The sequence below is a fragment of the Hyperoodon ampullatus genome (assembly GCF_949752795.1).
Source record: "Hyperoodon ampullatus genome assembly, chromosome: 5".
In the NCBI taxonomy this organism is placed as follows: Eukaryota; Metazoa; Chordata; class Mammalia; order Artiodactyla; family Ziphiidae; genus Hyperoodon; species Hyperoodon ampullatus.
Genome location: NC_136918.1, coordinates 15660161 through 15676131, shown reverse-complemented (window position 1 = coordinate 15676131; position 15971 = coordinate 15660161).

Below are 15971 nucleotides of genomic sequence, written 5' to 3'. Positions count from 1 at the left end.
TTATGGTACATTAACAATGTGGAAAGGCATGCACCCTGCATTCTAGTAGGAAAGCCGATAGACAGCACAGTGTATGTGCAAGTATCTTGACCCAAGGTTCGTTTTCATGGACTTCTAGGCTGTTGGGCTCTGCAGCTGCTAACAGGTATCCTTCTAATGGGCTGAACTGGGTAGAGAGGTGTCCAGTGAAGCCTTCTTAGATGACCCACATAAATCAGGTCAGGTGGGTCCTGTATTTGCATCTGGGTAGTATTGCTGTAGGTACCTGAGTGTGACTTTGATCCGTGTGCCTGTTTTTTTTTTCTGGGGGGCAGGGGGAAGAATCTACCTTCTCTGGTGTGGTTTTCAATGTGGCATGCCCTAATGACATTAGTTCTGAAGTGACTTGCTAAAGTTAGAAAGTGAGATTGAACAGCTGGGTTGATGGCCTAGTGCTGGGTTCCCACCAGTTGTTTCAAGGGGATGGAGAGGAGCCACCCAGAGTGCTTTGCAGCAGCTGTGACCCCAGCCAAGGGAAGCTACATTTTGAAAGCACACTAAGAATAGACAGATACTTATAGGCTCCCGATTTTAAAGTAAGGAAGAAGGTTAAAAGCTTCTGGGTGCTACCATTGTAAAGCAATTATACTCCAATAAGGATGTTTAAAAAAAAGAAAAAAAAGCTTCTGGGTGCAAACACTTCAGTTCACTTTTTTAAACACACACACACACACACACACACGCTTATATATGCCCCTCTCTGTCTCTCTCTCTCTAATCTACATGAACTCTACTTTGAATAAACTCTGTCATTAGGATGCTTTGGAATCATGGCTTCATAGCATCACACCCACATTTGCCCACCGACTCTGGATGGGAACTGCCTATAGTTTTTTAGTTCTGGTCAGTTGGTAGCCAACAAGAAAAATATTACCACAGCAATAAAAATATTGCTATAATATCTGAAGTATATTGTGTGTTCAGACAATGCTGCTGGATTTAATCTGAAGCTATGCTTGGCATAAATACCACAAATGGTATATTCTAATTCCTAAAATGTATTCTACAGCATATTAATAAAGTGAAAAAAAGATTACACCTAAAATAAATTAGAGAAATGTTAGGTAAGCTAATTTAAACACAGAGCCTTTTATAATAATGCATATATACTGTATAAATTTTAGGGGGGAAATATAACATTCAGTGTTTCCCAAACTAACTTGATAACAAAACTTTTTTGGGTGCAATCTTGGGGGATTATCTTCTAGGGCTAATATCCCATAGAACATACTTGAGGTTACCCTGCCCATAACTGCCTCTCCTCACAAGCAGTGTGACTGAGCCCAAAAGCTTTTGTCACCTGAGAAGTTGATTTTAGGTTGAAATGTCAGATGAGGTCCACCCACGCAGTGATGCTGTTGGCAGACTCAGAAGTGTCTTTCCCCCTAATTACCTCACAGTGACTTAGTATTAATTACCGCCCCCCGGTCCCCCCCCACCATGCTCCCACCTTAGGGCACACTTTCATTTTCATCTTTTTGTCAAAATAGTTGTTATCAGGATTGCAGCAATTTTCCAGACCAAAGCTCGATTGCATGGCTTATCTTCACCTCTTTTTGTATGAACATGTTGACAAAAATTTGTTCAAGGAACATTTTGGAGCAAAATAAGAAAATACAGAGAGTTTATCTAGATAGACATGTAAAGTCGTGTTTCTGTCATTTGCCTCTTGATTTCATTTCCATGCAATAATAGACGTTTCTTTTCTCATGTTAGAGAACATATGATAATATGTCTACATATTCCTGCACTTTGTATTAAAATCATATTTATTATGTGTGAGTATGCAAACGTGAACGTTTTCTCAAAAAGTCACTTAAAATGAACACAAATCATCACAGTTCTGGGCTGTTTCTTCTAATATTTTCATTTCAGAGCACATTACAAAAACGTACTTTGTGTAAGTGTTAAAAATGTAAAATATTATGAAAAGCTAAAAGGGAGTAGCTTAGGAAAATGAGAATTATCTCCAATATTTCTTTTTTCCCCCATATAAAGATTAAGTAGGAAAGATTCATCTACATGTTGAATTTCACTTAAGTAATTATAGTCAGTTATAAAAGCCAGTAACCTAAAGTATTCTAGAATGAACACATTTATGGAACATCAACCCTATTTGAATATTTTCCCTAGTAATCGACATTAATGAAGACCAAAGACAAATCAGGCTGAAGCTGTTCTTGTCAGAGTTTCTGAAGGAACAAACCTTACAGGACGCGGGACCTTTAACAGCCCCAGCTCTGGCTTGGAGCCCTGCTCAAGGCAGGCGTGCTCGGTTGCTACCTTTGCGTCTCCAAATCCATCTTCAGAGTCCTTTTACCTCTTCCTTTTAAGTGATAGCAGGGAGTCTGGCTTTGTGTTTGGTTTACATTTCTAAAGTAGTACTTGTATTTCTTCCTCTCCTTCCTCCCTAGCACCAGCTACAGGATCACATGGAGCTAATTCGTTTTACTGTCACGGGAGTCCCTTTTCTTGACAGGGTGGGCCTGATTAAAACCAGGCCAGTTAGGGCTTCCCTGGTGGCGCAGTGGTTGAGGGTCCGCCTGCCGATGCAGGGGACGCGGGTTCATCCTCCGGTCCGGGAAGATCCCACATGCCGCGGAGCGGCTGGGCCCGTGAGCCATGGCCTCTGAGCCTGTGTGTCCGGAGCCTGTGCTCTGCAGCAGGAGAGGCCACAACAGTGAGAGGCCCGCGTACCGCAAAAACAACAACAACAACAACAAAACCCAGGCCAGTTAAAAGGTCAACCTTGCAGGCAAGTGTACACGCTCCATGACTCAAGGGCTTCAGGAGGGATGAGGAGGGATGGTGGTGTGTTATTGAAGCAGGATGGGGGGCGGGGTGGGGTATCAATGTTGTGGGGTCCTTTCCTCCGAAGGATTGAGCTTGTAGGGAGCTGTTGTTCCAGGACTAAGGCAGAGTATCAGCAGCACCGATTGTCCATACCCTCTTTTCCTTCCTTCCTAAGGGTCCAGGTTATTTGCGTCACCTCTTTGGGTTCACAGGGCAGTATCATGTCATGGAAAAATGTCCCAGATGTGACTCTGAGAGCAAGACTGGGCTCTCTGCTGGGTCACATAGAACCTCAGGAAATTTTCTAAGCCATTTAAGTTTTCCCAACTCAGTTTCTGGATCTTAAAAGTGGAAGTTAGTAAATCTGCTGTGTGAGGATCAAATTAAGATAATTTTTTTTTTTTTTTTTTTTTTTGCGGTACGCGGGCCTCTCACTGCTGTGGCCTCTCCCGTTGCGGAGCACAAGCTCCGGACGTGCAGCCTCAGCGGCCATGGCTCACGGGCCCAGCAGCTCCGCAGCATGTGGGATCTTCCTAGACCGGGGCACGAACCCGTGTCCCCTGCATCGGCAGGCGGACTCTCAACCACTGCGCCAACAGGGAAGCCCAAATTAAGATAATTTTTGAAGCTATAAAATGCTATATACATGCCAGCTGTTGCTCTCAGACATTATTATTACCATCATTATTGTGAATATTATGATGTATGACTAATAATGAATCATTATTATCATGACTGTCATTACTAATGAATATTAGTGCCACTTCATTCATTCGTTTGTTCACTTATTCATTCATTTGACAAACATTTATTTATTGGGAATTCCCTGGTGGTCTAGTGGTTAGGATTCAGCGCTTTCACTGCTGTAGCCCAGGTTCAATCCCTGGCTGGGGAGCTGAGATCCCACAAGCCACATGGCACGGCCAAATAACAACAACAACAAAAAGCATTTATTTATTAAGTGTCTGCTATATGCCCGAGGCGGTGCACTTTCAGGGTCCATGGTGGGTGGCACTCAGTGGTGGTTCAGTTGACTACCTTGCTGAATCAAACAAGAATGAACTGAGAGTGATTTCATTTGTTTTAGAGGATGCTGCAGCATCCTCTAGATTTCATCTCCTTCCAGGGACCAGTAAAGAACACATATTCCTGGCTGAGTTTTCTGAGCACTTGATACGTAAGGATATATAAGATACGCGTAAGATTCATTTGATACAGACAGTGAGAAGCAAAACGATTTGTTAAAGGAAACTCATTAAATGCTTTCCTTCCTTCCTTTTTTTAGTCATTTATTCCATGAGTAGTTTTTGATTATCTGCTGTGGGTCTTCCATACTCAATCCAATATTGGAACTACTGAGAACTTGAAAGCTTATTTAAAGTCTCCTTCAATTTCAACACCCTTTAAAAAAAAGTCTCATGGGAAGGAAAAATCTAAACACATCCTGTAGAGAAAATATTCCATACCATTTCCTCTGACCATTATTACGATCTTTATCCTGCTTCATTCTTTACACACAGTTCCTCTGCAAGTCAGTGGGAACTGCGTAGCAGGGCTGAAGGCAGGATGTGCCTCAGAGCGGGAGGAGAAAGAGCCCTGTGGTTGGTCATCAGACTAAATTTAAACCGTTATTTGGAGCGACTATATAATTAACGTGGGGTTAAAAAATGAAAAATACAGCTGCAAGCATAGGTTTATTCCTTTAATAAGAAAAGAAAAAAGTCAGGAGGGATGAGAAGAAAACAAACACAGTGACATGAGGCATGCATTCTCTTTCATAAGAAGAATCAAAGATAGTTTCAACCTAATCTTTTGAGAGACAGTAAATGCCTCTCCCTTCTGGATTAGGCAGATGACAGGAGTAACAGCACCGCAGCTGGGAGTCTCCAAAGCTGACAGGTGCTGGATATAAGATGCCCCAGATTGTCCCGTGAAGTGTAGACAGTGCTCGGGATGACAGGCCCCGCTTGATCTGTCCGAGGACAGAGCTGCTCCGTCTGTTGACGCCTCGTTCAGGGTCCCCCCACCTCGCTCAAACAGTTGCCAGAGGCAGCCATGAAATATTGCTTAATTATAGAATTTCCCTTGATCCTCTTTATCCCTTCCTTCTACTGCTCCCCCCACCCCCCGGCCCCCTTGTGCCCCTCCGTGGTTCACAGCACCTTTAGGCTAAGCACTCAGAGGGGTATTATGGTGGTGCCTTTTCCAGCTCACAGTTGAGGGACTCACAGATGTTCAACCCTACACTCTAGCTGTGGAATTATTCTCGGAGGCTGTAATTAGCAGTTTTAGGTTCAAAAGTGGAATGCAACATTATTTTTTAAGCAGGAAGTGAGTTTACTTGGAGTGAGGGAGGATAGCTTTTCTCATTCTTTCTCTCCTTTTTTCTGATTGAGAAATAATGCTTATTGTACAAAATGGAGGAAGTATCAAAAAATCTAAAGATATGAATGAAACCTGCTTTCCCCTTATTCATATGTATGTATATTAACCAAAATAGGATCATGTTCACTTAGCAATATATTGTGAACATCTTTCCAGTTTAACAAATATAGATCTGTGTCATTTATAATGTCTGTTCAGTCTTCCATTGTCTGGCTGGACCATAATTTATTTAACCATTTGACACATTTAAGATATAAACAAAACTGCAATGGACATCCCTGCACATACATTTTGCATACTTGTTGTATTGGTTTGGAATTATGTTTATGATTAACAGGGATGTGAAATGAGATTATTTATTTATCTCTAATGTTAAGGTAAGGTGATCAAGGGCTGATGTGATGGCTGCACAGGTACTTGTCTTTTTCTACTTTGTTGTTCTTAATGAGCGGCTTTCATTCCTCATGATTTAAGAGGGCTGCTGTAGCTCTGGCCATCACGTCCACATTCCAAGCTGGAAGAAAGAAGGGTGGAAAGCAGAAAAGCTTATGTATCCCTTCCATTTAAAGAACTTCCCCAGAATTTCACACAGCACTCTGTTTAGCGTCTAGAACTTAGTCTCTTGGCCACACTTAGCACTTAGGGAGAGCAGATATTCAGAAGCAGCTGGCCATCTCTGCCGTATCTCTCTGACCGTGTCCTTGGTATAAGCTTTGTGGAAGTGGAGTTTCTGGTTCAAAGCTTTTTAAAGGGTTTTCTAATGTGCTGACAAACTACTCTCCAGAAAGAGGTTACCGAGTTAAGTTTAGTAATATGAAAGTGTGACCCTTAGTGAGGCTGTGGGTTCTTGGGTGAGCATTTTTAAAGCTATTTTCCTGAAGCTGTGTTCTTTATTTTGTTTAAATCACACATTCTGCAGAGGGTTGATGTGGCGGGTGTTGATATATTTACAGCTTTTTCTTCAAAATTGATGTCTGTACAAGTAGAACATTCCTTCCAGATATTGGAAGGACATTTGGCTGAGAATTCAAACGCTGTTCACACATGTTTCCTCCACTTCTAAGAAAACTTATTTGGAGATTGAATTAATAAACGAACCGAAGTAAGGTGGCTCCCTCCCAGTCTGAAAGATTTCCCTGCCAGTTAAGTAAAAAGGCACAGTGAAGAAGCTGTTCAGCCCTCGTCTGTTCAGATATATAGATGTTTGATTTCTGTCACACTGTGGCATGGCCATCAGTAGCTCCAAAAATAAAGGAATCTTCTGCTTGGGGTTCCCTCCTCTTGGGTGGGGTCTGTTTTCCCCTTCCGTGAAAGGATATTAAGGGTCATCATTATTGCCAAATTTTTATTGCTTTTGTTTACATATTAACAAACTTGGTGTCACTCTGTTTCTTAATTTGGTTATTCAGATATCTTAGCCTTTTTCCCCCTATCTTTCTATAACTTGCATAGGTTATATAATAAAATTCACCTCTTTTCAAAGTTAGAAAAGTGACCCGCCAAAGTATTACTAAGGGATCATATCAAAACAGGTGATCATTCTAGTGCTACTTTTCAGTCAGAACTAACTTTGAAAAAAATATGATAGTTGGTCAATCAGTAGGTGACAGTACCTTGTATATTCTTACAAGTTTCCTATAAGCTTAAAGTCTTATCAAAATTAAAATTACATACACAGAAATAGATGTTTTTTAATATAAGAATTAATACCAGCCACTTTAGTGAAGAACAGTGGGGTTTGGATGGGGAAATAAGTCATAAAAAATGGAAACAGATCCATATTTCTGTTCTTTGTTAAATACAAAAGATTAAAGCCATAGTATATTTTTGATTAACATCCACCTGTGGGTACAAAGCTAACTCTCTCTGGAGTTTGCATTAACATGCTTTGTATAAAACTATAGTACTTTTTAGGCTAAATTTGTTTTCCATTTTGTTGAGTCACAGAAACTTCAAGTCTTCATGCGTTTCTGTACCTAATCTGTACCCCTACATTTTGGGGTGAGCTATGGGGGTGAACTCTTGTCACCCTGTAAGTGATTAAAAAACTAAATTAGTGTAAAACTTCGTGAACATTTCTGTTAGGAAGGATGGAAAGCCATTAGATACTCTTTTTCTAGTATTCAGTCTTTTGCTTTTCACTTCAAGCTGAAATCCTTTCTACTTTATACATGAGGCTGAAAGCCTCGTGCTGACATGGGATGCTCATCACCGCTAAAAGTGCCTAATGAGGGCACTAGAAGAATCTCAGCTTTGGCCTTTTCTTACACTGGATCTGAGAGTTGTTATTATTAGAATGCAGGGTGGGAGGAGGGGTGGTAGTGAAGGAGCCACTGAGGCTGGTGGTTTGCTAGTTCTTTTGTGTTTTGAGAATGTTTTTGTCTCTAGATCAATTATTAACTAGCTACTCTATGTGAAATCAAATAAATCTGTAGGTTTTGCAGTGAATGGATGTCCACTCTTATTTTCCCCCATTTTCTTGGGTTCATTGTACCCTAGGGTGTTTGCTGATTTTTTTTTTGCATTTGAATTCCCCAGATCTTTGTAAAAAGTTGGGATACATTTTCATGGGAGAAAGAAGAAGAATTAATATTTATAGAGTGTCATGTGTGTCTGGCACTCACGGGTGGGTGTTTTACTTTTGTTATTGGATGAAATATTCAAAACAACCTCATGAAAGGCTGCCTGTTTTACAGTGGAGGAAACTGAGGCTTGGAGATGCTAAGTAAAGTTTCAGTGGTCTCTTAACTGGTTAATTGCAGAGGCAAAGTTCAAAGCTACTGCAGTACTGCCTCATTTGGGTGATGCTTTCAACCAGAGATGCCAAGAAATACATGTAAAGAGACATTGTGGGCTGAGTTGACAGGAAACATAAGCAGTGTTGCCCGGTGATTATCTTCAGGGCCTGCAGTGTCCCTCTCCCCTCTCTGCCTGGGAAGCCTAACTCAACCCCCCTTCTTTTGTCTTCCATCCTCCAAATCGTTTCTTGCGAAATGAGATGCGGGCTGTGAAAAGCACCTCCAGGCTTTCTCCAGACTGGGGTTGGGGTTCGTGCCAGTCTTTTCTCTAGTTCCATGTGTCCTGTCTTTCAAACATGTGCAGAAAGTGACTGACAGCCAGAGCCCAGGGTGGTTCACCCTCTTCCCAGAATTAAAAAAAACCCACAAACTAACAAAAAGGAATTGACTCCCCCCACATGAATAGAGGAGAAACTAGACTAACCCAAAAGAATTTTTGGTTTTTAGGACGTTTTGCCCTGTTTCTTTGGGCAAGTGACATTTAGTTCATTTGGCCCCATTAGAACAAGCTGTGTGTCAATGTGCCATTTAAAACAACTGGAAAAACAGCACGTTGAAACACGTGTTGGGCACAGAAAGCCTGGAAAAACAACTTTCAAAGTATTTGAGCACTTAAAGTAGCTCGGTGGTTTAAAAAAAATTCTTTAAAATACTGATCGCGAGATTAAAGCTGCTTCCCAGATGTCAGATGCAGCTGATATGGGGAGCGTATCTAACATGCAGCTATCAAGACAGAATGTCAGGCTCTGGACCATTTATAATAACAATAAAAATAGAGGCTGTGCTCTGTTAACCTCCACACCACCCTTTATTTCATTGCCACTACCCACCTGATTGCCAGCTCCTAGGGCCCACGCTAGATCATCTTCTGTTCCGTCCATCCCAGAGGAAAGGACACTGCAGGCATTCAGGACCATATGCCTATTTAAGTGGCATGAATTCAACTCTCCATACCTACCAAATCCCAACATAAGTATTTGGGGACAGCATCACTTCATCTGGAGCTTGGCTGTAGAAACAGTACCATGTCCTAACTCTGGAAGGATCCATCTGTGTTGGACTTATTGAAAGACCTTATAATATACACAAAGCTTAGCAGACTGTACATTATGGGCCATTTAAAGGATTTTCAGTGGTAATTTTCACCACACTCCACATTTGCCAAAACTGATTTTGGAACTGAATCCTCATGGAAGATACAGTGCCAGTGTAAATGCATCTTGTCGAACGAACTGAATGAACGGATGAGTGCCTTTCACTTCCTTTGATAATTCTAGAATTTGCCATTCACTAGGAACCTCATCTTTTCTTCACTTCTCCTCATTCCCATCCCATATTTTTGTTTGTGAAAAAGGAAAAAGTGGGAAAAGAGGTACCAAGTACATATTTTATACTTGATACCTGGAAATAATAAAATAATAAAGAGCGGTAAAATAAACTCTTACATTGTTGTTCGGTTTCAACACAAGAAACAACGTGATTTATAAATCTTTTAATATCATTATTGATCCTCACATGAAAAGCGAAAAAATAGGCTAAGCGTTGATGATACAATTGCAATACAGCCGAAGTTCTTTAATCGGGTGCTTGGCCAAAGGCAAACCAGCAAACAGAAACGCAGTCCTTTTTCTTCTTGCTCTTTTTGGGAATAGGAAAAATGAGGTGAAGCAAGAGCTGGCCCAGTTTGCAGAGACCAAGTCAGCTTTGACCCGGTCGGGTGGCGTCGGAGACCTCCGCGGGGATGACGGGGTGCCTCACACAATAGCTCAACCTCCGAGGCGAGGTCAGTGAGTCACACCTTGGGGCTGTGTCCATGAGTCACCCGCTTCCCAAAGAGGCTTTCTCCAGAAGTGGTGTATTCATAGTGTCCCCTACTTTCCCGCCCCAGGGACAAAACGCTGGTAAATAAACCCCTGCAGGAAGGAACTACGTATATTACAGCGTCACGTGGGCTCACTCTGCACTTCGGGGCTGACAGCAGCTCTGCCTGACTCAGCTTCTGCCCGGACGGAGCAGGTTCAGGAATGAACTTGCAGAAAAGCTGGTGATGCTCTGTGGAAAGGATTCACGTAGATGGATGCCCACAGCTGGCCGCGGCGGAAGTGCCCGCCGACCTTTCACACTGCTGCGGCTCCTACTGCTGCTAATTTCATCAAGTAGAGACTTCTTGGCACTGCTGGGATGGAAGTCGAGGATTAGAGCCTGGTAGTTAAAAATACAATCCCTGCCATTCATTCGGAATTCCAGAGAACTCTGAAATTTTTTGAATTGGCCAGTGAATGGTAGAGACCGGAAGCGTGCACCAAAATAATGCTTCTGGTCTGGTATCATCTTTTATGAGAGGATCCTAAAACATCCCCTACTTACATATGAGTTATTAGTCCTGTGTCACAGACTACAGCTATGTTTGATGAGCTGCCGAAGTGAAAATCTGACCGGAACCTTTTAACTATAAATTACTTGTGGTTTCAAAGAGGGATGAACTTTCTCAGCCAACGCACTTCTGTCGTGTGAACAGCCACCTTTATTGTACGACATGAGAGAGTCCTTCTTTATAGCTTTAGGACTTAATCTGTGAACGATATGAACGTTTTGCTAATGGATGTGTCCTCTAGGTACATTTGCAGCCTGACTTTGACCTCTTTGTATCTTCTATTCTTATGAATCGGACTAGCAAGAGGTGGTGATGTTTAGGATTTGGGCAGAACAGAATTAGAATTGTAACTAATTGTAGGGCTATGAAAGCTGCTTTGGGACAAAGAATCATCAGTTGGGGTGACAGTAGGAAGGATGGTAACTTGGGAGGGAGAGTGGTGGCTTTAGAAAGAAAAGAAAACATGAGCTATGGATCTGTACAGCCAGGTGGAGAGCCAGCACTTTATTTCCGATTGTCAATGTATTCAGAAGCCAAATTCCCATTAACCAGCTGGGCTGATAGGGTTAAACTCAGAGGGGAACCATTTACTCATGGCTACTAATCAGATCGGGTTGCCGGTTTAAACGTGGGCTTTGAGCTACCACTGCCGTGGGGCTCCCACTTCTCTCTGGGTTTGGTGACAGCAGAGGAACTGAGAAAGAGTGTGCCTCTGGGGCTGGGAGAATTAGTAAGTGTGTATTCCAGCTGTCTTTGTTCTTGTGGTTAAGACCCACCTCTGGTGTCAGTCGGAAGAGCTAAGTATCACTGGCAGAAAGCAAAGCACAACAAAAGGCGCCACTCAGAGAAATGCAAGGTCTGAGTAAGATATGACGTGTCATTTCCTAGGTCTTGAAATTTAAATCAGAGCACACTGCCTACATGTTTAATGTGATTGAAACACAGGCAGCATTTATCCCTGAAATACAATATAAAAGTAAACCAGCTTTTAGTGTTTGTATTTTAATTCTAATTGCAGAAAATTTTCAAAACTTTAATGTGAGTCTTGGGCAAGTCTTCTTGCCATCTGGTATAGGATTAAACATTGGCCTAGTGTTTGTTGTCTGCTGACAGTGGTTCCAGTTTACTTGGCGAGCCCTGTCTGGGAAATTACCAACCTCATGCAAATCTGTGTCAGTTTTCATTTTTAACACTGATGAGTTTAATTGAACTGGTTCACAACAAGCAAGCTGCAAAGCTATTGCAGTTAGCAGTTTTTAAGCACATAATCTTCAGTGTATATATACTTTTGTTAGAACATTAAGAGGGTGGTGAATTGGCCTAGTGAGTCAAAAAAAAATTTAATGTCTGATTTTTAAAAATAAGATAATTTACTTTTGCCCTCGACTGGTCTTGTGAATATTATGGGGGGTTGCAGGAGTATTGTTTTTCAAGTGCCTACAATGTGCAGGACACCTTGCTCCGCCCCTAGGGTCCTATCTATCACCAAAAGAGCTTATGTTCCATTGGAAGAGAAATATTAACACCCCCCAAACAAGAAAGAATGAAGGGAGAGGTTAAAGAGAAACTGGGATTGGCCAGGGGATGAAGCCAAGCAGCACTGAGTGTGAACTGAGTTTTGAGCCAGTCAACCTTGGTTTTATGACCCCAGGTTGCCTTTAAGTTCCCATCTCTTTGGTGTGGTTCTCTTTAACCACCTAGCTGGGCCCGGGTGGTAGAAAAGAGGACGCTGCTTCTGAGTCCTGCCCTAATATCTCTGTTGAGTGTAGGGAACCCTGAGTAATTTCTGACACTAACTAATGTGAAACTCTAATATATTAAGAGAGGAGGAGGAGTAAAAAGGCCAAACACTTATATTTGGAAATGAAATCTTTGCCCGTAGAAATGAGCAAGCAGCTTATTATGTTGCTACGAACTCTAAATTCTTGCAAAATTAAGCACTTATAATCATTCCTATTTTTATATCTTTGTATGCTTCCAGCAATACAAAATGTATTGCATAGGCCTTCTCTATTTCAGAAAGTCTTTGTTGTGTGGCTTCCTTCCATAAAGTGAGTGTAATAGGTCATGAACTGGAGGGTCAATTCGTCCAAAAACACCAGGCCTTTTCCTGGGCTATAAGAAGTCGGTGGATTTTATTTTTACAGATAAGATTTTATCTTTGCCTTTCATGGTTCTGCTGCCAGTCAGGATTTTATATTTACAAAATGCTTTTCATTTTTATGCCTACCAAGCGCACGTGCACAATAGATACACAATCCACACTTGTTGAATAAACTTGAACCAGAGGTTGCCACCCTTGGGCTGGAGGCTGGAGCTGCCTTCTGTGGATTTATTTGCTGAGGAAGTGAGCAGGGGAAGCCCAGTGAACTGGTCATGAAATTGGCAGGTGGCTTTGGCGGTTACAGGTTTCCTAGAGCAGACCTTTTTCACCCTTGCAAGAAGGAACCGGAGCATTTGTTGGCTTTTTTACCCGTCTCATGGATATGGGTGCTGAGACTAGGATGGGTTAAATGGCTTGTCCATGTAGGTCACACAGGGTCAGAGCTACATGAAAACTCAGGTATGTGTGACTCCAAGCCTGTGGTCTTTCCAGAGGCCATAGTGCCTCATGCTGTCTCCCAGTAGGCTGTCAATGGCCGGGGTGGGGTGGGGGGGGTGGGGACTAAGGATCCAGGGGTGACTTGGATCCCAGCTGTCCTTGGGATGACTCTGGAGGTGGGTTAAAGAAGGGATTGTCAGGGCTTCCCTGGTGGCGCCGTGGTTGAGAGTCCTCCTGCCGATGCAGGGGATACGGGTTCGTGCCCCGGTCCGGGAAGATCCCACATGCCGCGGAGCGGCTGGGCCCGTGAGCCATGGCCGCTGAGCCTGCGCATCCAGAGCCTGTGCTCCGCAGCGGGAGAGGCCACAACAGTGAGAGGCCAAAAAAAAAAAAAAAAAAAGAAGGGATTGTCAGATAGAGAGGGTGGGGAAGGGATGGAGGGCAAGAGGAAAACAAGCCTGGAGGCCATTGCCCTCATCACGGTGAGAGGTCACGTAGGGGGCTGGAAGGGTGGAAATGGGAGCTAAATTAACAATCCCCTGGAGGCTGATGGGAGAGGCCAGGCTGATAGGAGAGGGTGGTAATGCTGCCCCCTCCCCACTGATTTCCATGACATTCTAACCCCCAACATAGAATTTTCCTAATACATAAAATGACTTTCTCAACTTGTGTCTTTATTGAAGAACACATTAATTCTAGAAGGAAAAATTATTTAACACAGCACAGTTTTCCATAAGCTACCATTTCCAGCCAAATATCTTCTCAGAGAAATGCTGACCTTTGTTGCCCCTGGGCAAAATGCAGGTCCTCAGAGCTGAGGCTCTTTGCCGACCTGGGCATCACAGACCCTGATGTGGTTGGAGGTTTGTCCTTTATGAGACTGTGAAGAAAGGCGGTATGCGAAGTAGTGGCCAACGGGGCCCCCAAAGGAAGAGGGGGCCTGATTATCTTTCTTTCAGGTACCGTTTCCACTGCACACCACCCCAGGCCTCCATGTGAAACCCTTGCAGACTTTTTTTGTTTTGTTTTGCGGTGCGCGGGCCTCTCACTGCTGTGGCCTCTCCCGTTGCGGAGCACAGGCTCCGGACGCTCAGGCTCAGCGGCCATGGCTCACGGGCCCAGCCACTCCGCGGCATGTGGGATCTTCCTGGACCGGGGCACGAACCCGTGTCCCCTGCATCGGCAGGCGGACTCTCAACCACTGCGCCACCAGGGAAGCCCCAGACATTTTTTAAGTCCAGGAAAATTGTGTGTGTGTGTGTGTGTGTGTGTGTGTGTCAAGAAGAGTTTTTCTTTCTCTTAGAAACTGTCATTCATTTTTCTTTATAAAAAGCATGGGGCCATGTAATTGAATCCATTTCCCTTCGTACTTTGGCCACTCAAAAATAGGAGCCCCATCTGTAGTTTATCTCCAATAACTTTTTAGTACCTATGACCTGCATAACCATGCATCATTTTCCTTTTTGTCTTTTTGCACCTTGATGAGTGTTTTTGTTTTTGCTTGTTATGAAAACAATACATTATCACTGTTAAAAACTGGGAAGTACAGAAGAGTTTAGGTAAGGGGGAAAAAAGCTCCAGTGAACATATTACTTGCATATATCACCATAAATACTTGGTATTTATTTTCTTTTTTTGTTCCATTTTCATATGAAAACTGTATAGAATGTGTGATCATAGAATACACACTAATAGGCAGATTGAATATACATATGTAAGTATAGATAAATCTATAAATTTTTAAGAGAAACTAGACTTTTAAAATAGCAGAGACTTTTTCTTCCTTCCTTCCCTCCCTCCTTCCTTTCTTTCTATCGATTTTTTTTTCCCCTTAGACATTTTCTTGAAGTGGACTCTTTAAGGGAGTGACCTCAGGGAGGGGTGGGAGTAGTAGGTTAGTGGGGATTAATCCAGCTAAACTGTGGGTCCTGGCAAACAGTAAGGCTGCACTGAGAAATACAGGAAAGGAAGTGACTCAGTAGCTCAGAGAAGGAGCAGAGATGAGACACCAGTATGGAATAGCGGGTGGTTTATCCGACGTTTGGGAATGGGGTGAAGGGAGCTAAGTGATTTGAACAATAAGAGAATTTAGTTTTCAAATCAAATCATGAGCAGTGGATTAAGTTCTTGTGAGCAGTGCCCTTGCTGTTGGCATTCAGACCAGGAGCCGCCCTGGGCATCACATAGACTGAGCTTTAGAGCAAAGCTGCCGCGGGGTCGATGGATGTGCAGAGGCTGGGAGTTGGAGTGGTTTTCTTCTCAGAGTTGTTTCAGAGCAATGAGAACTGCTCATGTATGAAAGGCTCCCTCTTGTACTCAAGTCTTTGGGGAATACAGTGAGTGACACTTTTAATTAACAAATCCGCTGGGAACAAAACTCCTTTAAAAGCGCTGGCTGGGTGTGAAGTTTGAAGGGTGGGCTGCGGAGACTCCCACGGTCCTGGGGGAGTTCTGGGGCTTGAAGCCGCGGCTGAGGTGTGCATCTTTGGGGTGGGATCTATCGGGATGAGGGCCAGAGTGTCCCCCCAGAAAGCCCTCACCTCTGTCCCAGGGGATGGAGGCTCGCCAGCCGTGGTGGCAGTCCTCAGGCAAGCTGGGCTCCTCTACCACTTTGGGTGCGGGCCTTTCTGCTCTCCCCAGATTTGGGAATCCCAGCCCGCTTGTTCAGAATGGGAGGGAGGGTGGGGGACTGGCATTTGGGAATGCATCATTGCGGTTCCTGTATAATTCCGACCACTGACAGATAGCTGAACGTCTGTACACAGCAGCGTCCTTAAATGTCTTCCACACCGTACGGTGTATGTCGCTGCGTCTCACCGGGGCTGCGCTCATGCTGCTTCTACCACAGTATCAATATCCATGGTGCCAGAGGTTCTAAGAAAGGCTCACGAAAGAGGGAAGGATACTTCCCCTCCTGGTACCACAGTGGAAAGTATTTCTGTAGGACGCGCCTACCTTGGGAAACCACGTTTTAGTAGTAAGAGTCCTGAAGGAATAGTTAGTCAAAGGGTTTCTTAACTCTAATTACTTTGCTAAAGGG